The sequence below is a fragment of the Schistocerca nitens genome, chromosome 11, assembly GCF_023898315.1.
Source record: "Schistocerca nitens isolate TAMUIC-IGC-003100 chromosome 11, iqSchNite1.1, whole genome shotgun sequence".
In the NCBI taxonomy this organism is placed as follows: Eukaryota; Metazoa; Arthropoda; class Insecta; order Orthoptera; family Acrididae; genus Schistocerca; species Schistocerca nitens.
The window spans coordinates 52,335,916-52,341,915 of NC_064624.1; the positions used below are offsets into that span (position 1 = coordinate 52,335,916).

At 41.5% G+C, this 6,000-nt stretch overlaps 1 protein-coding gene across 2 annotated transcripts in view; it reads right to left on the reverse strand.

Annotated features, from left to right (window-relative positions):
* Nucleotides 1-5,020, reverse strand: part of LOC126212808 (uncharacterized) — an 88,967-nt gene extending 83,947 nt beyond the window's left edge. For both annotated transcript variants that reach the window (XM_049940215.1, XM_049940216.1), the window contains exon 1: nt 4,907-5,020. The gene's annotated coding sequence lies outside the window, so the exon portion shown is untranslated. The remainder of the gene's footprint in view (nt 1-4,906) is intronic.
* Between the last annotated feature and the right edge of the window lie 980 nt (nt 5,021-6,000).

The following is a 6,000-nucleotide window of genomic DNA, read 5'->3' on the forward strand; positions in this document are numbered from 1 at the left end:
GAATGATCTTCCTGTCTGCCCTATATATTTTGCATCACACGTTCTGCACTGAATCTTATAAACTCCGATCTTTCAAACTTATTTTACAACCTGATGATGAGAGCATTGTCTCTTGAAACGCGTTGTTAAAATATGTATAAGAATCGCGGTTGAATGCTAACAGTGATAACCAGTATAACGACAACTGCTACCTCGACTCCATAATGGATTATATCAAATTGTCATTTGAACGTCAAGTAAAGAAAGTAGTGACAGCGTCACGAACGGTAATATTCATTCTTCTGCAACAAAAGATACGACTAACGCGCAAGCACGATTGCAACAACTTTGCTGCACAATAGACTTGGCCACTGTTTCTATGTTTCGATACAGTGTATCGATACGTGGAACTGTTTCAGTGTTTCGGAACGGCTGTGGTTCACTGTTTCGAAACAGTAGTGTTTCATTCCGCCCCTGTCTCGGACCAGATTCGATCTCGAGCCAAACACAGATACTGTATCATTGTTTCAAAATAAGGCTGTTTCAGTCCACCTGTGCTTGGAACGGACTGATTGTATCGAAACAGTGATGTTTCATTCCGCTCTGTGTCGGACGAGATTCGGGCTCGACACAGGTACTGAAACACAACATACCACTTCATGAAACACTTTCAAGAGTGTCGAAATCTTTTTGACAAACGATAGCATGAAGCTTAAGATATCCGAAAATAAAGCTTCGTTTCTAGCTGACTGTCCAATTTTGAAATTGCGTTACATCTACTATATAAACACTAACCAACAATAAAACAACGCATACTACTCACATTCAAAATAATGAATATGTGAAAATCATTCAGTTAAATTATACTTTTTTTTTATAACATACGCTTCTCTGTTCATGTACAGTAATCATATTAAGAAACGCAAGTAAGCCTACAACATTTAGAATAAAAAAAGGCGTAGAGTGACAGTTATTATACATATACATAAATTTAATGTAGGTATAATTGCAAGCAATCTGTTTGACATATAACTGATAGTGCAATGGTGAACGGGAAGGGCTGGGAAGCATGATGAATTTATAGGAACGGTTCGGAACACCTTGAAAGACCAAAATTTTTTTGTTATATTTTGTTATTTATTCGAATTATTTGGCGTTATTTGTGAGTCTACAGTCACTGTGCCTATTATCCACAACGATTCCCTTGTGTGCGTGCAAATTAGCAGGATGGGTATATTACCCATACTAACGGAATGTGGGAATCCCCGTAGCATATGCGTTGTTTCTGCAGTTTGCTCCCATCTCCAGTTCCGTTCGTGGTGGCTCTTCTGACTTCAGCTATGCCTGTCCTCAGCCAATTGAAAAGTATGAAAGTCACAGGACACGAAAGCAGCGCATTTGCTGCAGGAAATACGAAACTGCCAAGACGTCTAAGTGATAGTTTCACACTTTCTGCGATATGATTATCGCTCTCGCACCTCATTTGTGCTTATATGGACATACTTATACAGTAGACATTCAAGATGATAATATGTGTAGGTTTATTAGATTACAAAATACGAACTGTTTCACTGTTTCGAAACTTCGTATCGAAACATTACATTGTACTGTTTCATTTGTTTCGAAACAGTTACGTGTTTTTCGGTTTGCCCATCTCTACTGCACAACAAACTGCATGGAACTCCAAGCGTCTGAAAGAGATCTTTGTTGCGTTCAATTGTCAAGACACCATGCTCTCCTATCACGCAAATTTTAACACGAGTACAGGCACACAAACCGCCACAGCGTTGCACAGAACAAGAAAAGTGTGGGGGTCTGATCGCTTCCCCTTCCATCAGCAAATCACAGAAGTGGAGACGTCACAGAACGACAAAAAGAGGATAGGAAAGGTTTTATTTTACGAAGCACGAACATTATGTTAATTTTTCAAGAATTCGCCAACTACTAGCCAAATCTTCTCATCCATCTAACCAAAATGTTTGGAAACACAACAGGCCGTTCGTTAACCACAAACTAAATTCCAGAAAATTGTAAAAATATTGAAATAAATGCGCTGTGTTATCATCGCCAGAACAATGTTGGCATGACGCCACATGTTCCTGATTCACGAGGGGATTACAAGATTCGGAACGCCCACGCACGAAACAGCCCATGACGCCTGGTTACTTTTACAAGTTGAGTTAACGTTTATAATATTTTACGTTAAGTATGTAAGCGAGGAAAAATTTAGTAACGGTTTTAAATTATTCTTTGTGTGTGTTCGAAGTCACGAAGTACTTTCATTATGAAACGCTAGATAGGTATGAAGGGCTTATTTCAATAGTGGTACAAGTCCATTACCTTCACTTTTCTGCCGATAATGCTCCTGACATTAATGATCCAAACAAACAGAAAGAAAGGTGCATCTCTAGCAAGAAGCCATATGCTTGAATATTTCTGGTATCTCAACTGCAGATTTTTCAGCGCTCATTTAACTTTAGGACTCTGTATCTCAATATGAACAAAAATGGGACTTGTACCACTATTGAAATAAGCCCTTCATATAGTCTTCGTTTGTTTATAAATAAATCTACTGCTACCAGTCAACGATTTTCTTTACTTTTCACACGTCTCGGGAAATGATCCCCATTGTCCAGTGGCATCACACACAAAAAACGCACTTGAAAACAAGAATCATTTCCCGAAACCCGTCGTGTGAAAAGTAAATAAAGAAAATCGTGACTGGCCGCAGAAGATTTATTTATAAAGAAACCTATTGTTTTCACAGTCACAGGCTTTCAAAAACCACTTATAATGGATCAGATCAGACAGTCTTTGTTAGTCTGCGCTCCGTTTTAAACAGAAGCAAGTTTTTCCCGAGTTTAAATGTTTATGACGTCATCTCTGCTGACGTGTGTCCCGTACAATGATATAATTTTGCCGATGCTTTCAATGCTGGGTGTGCATACTGCCCGCACACTGTGTAGCGAATAGTCTGTTCCAACGAAGTAATCAATTAAAACTTGTTGTCTGATGCCGAATCTGACTGCACTAACAGGAAAACCGTGTGTTTGTGTGGGGGGGGGGGGGGGGAGGAAGAAATATCTCGTTTGAATACATTATGGGATTGACAGTGATCAATATGTTACAAATGTTTACTATTAAAAAGAGTCTTCATCACAATTTATTTAGTACGGTGACCGGTTTCGACCACTACTGTGGTTATCTTCACACTAGAGTTGTGGTGATTCGTGAATGAGTCGTTCATTTGAACGACTCTAAATAAAGAATCGAATCGTGATACGGACGAATCGTCGTTCAAAAGAATCGTAAAAACGATTGCGTGTTTCCGAGTCGTGACGATTCCAAGTTCCAACGGTTCATCGATTCTTTGTACGCACTACGCTATGCTTCGAAGGCAACTTCCGAATCATGCCGAGTCGTGACGAATGATTACGACCGCCAGATGGCAGTCAAGTGGAGGATGCGTGTGAACAAAGGAAGCAATTTTGCACCACCTTTCGCACAAATAGACTCCTCTTCCCTGGCATACTGAAATAAAACAATAGATGCAATCAAATCAAACATGACCTTTCGTCAATTAAGGCATTACACGTATAAATCGAGAATCACACTTGTAACGTCATATGCATGTTTACTCATAAATACACTATTTCTGACACAGTTCGATTCTAACCCCATTGACGATTTCAGACATGTCCTGCCATCTGTGAGTAAGGTGTTGAACTTTTTGCATTCCGTAAGAATCGTGCCATCGCAGACTAGAATGAATCGTGAAAGAATCGTAGGAATCGATTCGCAATGTGAGATTGAATCGTAGGAATCGAATCGGGAAAAAGAATCGTGTTGCCCAGCTCTACTTCAGACCAATGAACCTCCTCCTGCTAGAGAATCACTAGTAGTGACCGGTTTCGACCACTACTGTGGTCATCTTCAGACCAATGAGTAAGAGCCTCCTTCTGCTAGAGAATCACTACTAGTGAAACTGGTCACAGTACTATTAAATTGTGATCAAGACTGTTTTTAATAGTAAACAGAAATATCTCTAGTGTTCGAAATGTTGAGAGTTTGTTGTAAGTCGCCCCCATTCTCAAAGGTGAGTAATGTCCGGGTATTTTAGCGTCGTGAGTTCCGCTGCCTCGAGACACGTTAAGTTTCCAGTTGTAATACTTTCCTTACGGTGTGAAACCCATAATATAAGAGTATACCTCTTAACGAGTAGTTTATGACAGCAGTTTAAAGGTTTAAATTCGGTCAAATTACGTGAAATGTTGAAAATTAAATCTATGTTAGCCCTATAACCTGTCTCTGGTTGCAGGCTGGCGGTTCAATAATAAGGATAACCGCGACTGGTAGAATCAGAGGCAGAAAACTCACTTAGTCCAAAATGCTAAATTTTATGGTTTTCACGAACTTGTGTCCTACGAACGTATGGTATTTCGATGCAGTGACTTAATCAAGTACGCGCGGTTTTCATTTTAAGCATCTGTAGTACGAGAATTATGCAGGAATCGACAATGCCACATCGGAACACTACCTCACTGAATGTGGCGCTACTTTCCGTTCGTTCCACGTTATTCTCGCTCAAGTTTTCGGCGGTTAAATGACTAGCACGGCGATAAATAACATGTAATAAATTATTAAGTACTCGATACGGCAACTTAACACACTATCCGCCACCCGTTTATTCGTAGCGGCCTTGGTTCAAATGGCTCTGAGCACTATCGGACTTAACACCTGAGGTCATCAGTCCCCTAGACTTAGAACTACTTAAACCTAACTAACCTAAGGACATCACACTCATCCATGCCCGAGGCAGGATTCGAACCTGCGACCGTGTGTTGCGTTACGCGAGTATAGCACACAAAAGCGTGCAGAACATCAGCAGCTTCCAGAAATTCCAGTAGAGGTCAGCTGACCGCCTTACCTTTCTGTGGTATTCCCGCGTAGAGGAGACACATAGAATCTCCGAGAAGACACTGCTACGTTACGCGCTGATAGCCGCCTGCCTCTTCAGTCAGAACTGCGCCGCATAAATAGCAGAGGCGCGCGGCTGCGGCTGCGGCTGCCCCCCGCCCCACACGCCGAGCGCTGACGTCACAGTGCGCAGTTGCCAGCTCGATCCACGGCAGGCGAGGGAACGGTTGCGGCAGAGCGAGCGAGGCGTCTACGTCGGTGTCAGCACTGCCGCACCTCCTGCTTCCTTCCACGTCACAGTCCGTTTGTCTCGTACTGCGCTGTAGAACTGGCAACACAAACTCTATTTACATGGGGCTCCCAGAACAGTATTTCCTAAAACCCAATACCGTTCCGGAAATCCGCTTCTAATCGCCGGTTTTCCAATGCCGAAATCAATTTCCGCTGCCATGTAAGCGCAACCGGTTTTGAAATGTGCTTAGGCTGTCAGCTTTCGCCATGTTTTTAAAAATTTTCGTGTAATATGGACGGAGTGGCTTTTTGTACAGTGAGGGATAAGTAGAACTATCAGACTGAAGCAATTTACACCTCGTCTGACTGAAGAGAAAAAGCGATTGCGCCGATTAAATCAAAGGTGGCAGGGGTAAAATACAGGGAGCGAAAGGCTATTTGCAATTTGTACAGAAACCAGATGGCAGTTATAAGAGTCGAGTAAGATGAAAGGGAAGTAGTGGTTGGGAAGGGAGTGAGACAGGATTATAGCCTCTCCCCGATGTTATTCAATCTGTATATTGAGCAAGCAGTAAAGGAAACAAAAGAAAATTCGGAGTAGGTATTAAAATTCATGGAGAAGAAGTAAAAACTTTGAGGTTCGACGATGACATTGTAATTCTGTCAGAGACAGCAAAGGACTTGGAAGAGCAGTTGAACGGAATGGACAATGTCCTGAAAGGAGGATATAAGATGAACATCAACAAAATCAAAACGAGGATAATGGAATGTAGTCGAATTAAAACGGGTGATGCTGAGGGAACTAGATTAGGAAATGAGACACTTAAAGTAGTAAAGGAGTTTTGCTATTTGGGGAGCAAAATAACTGATGAT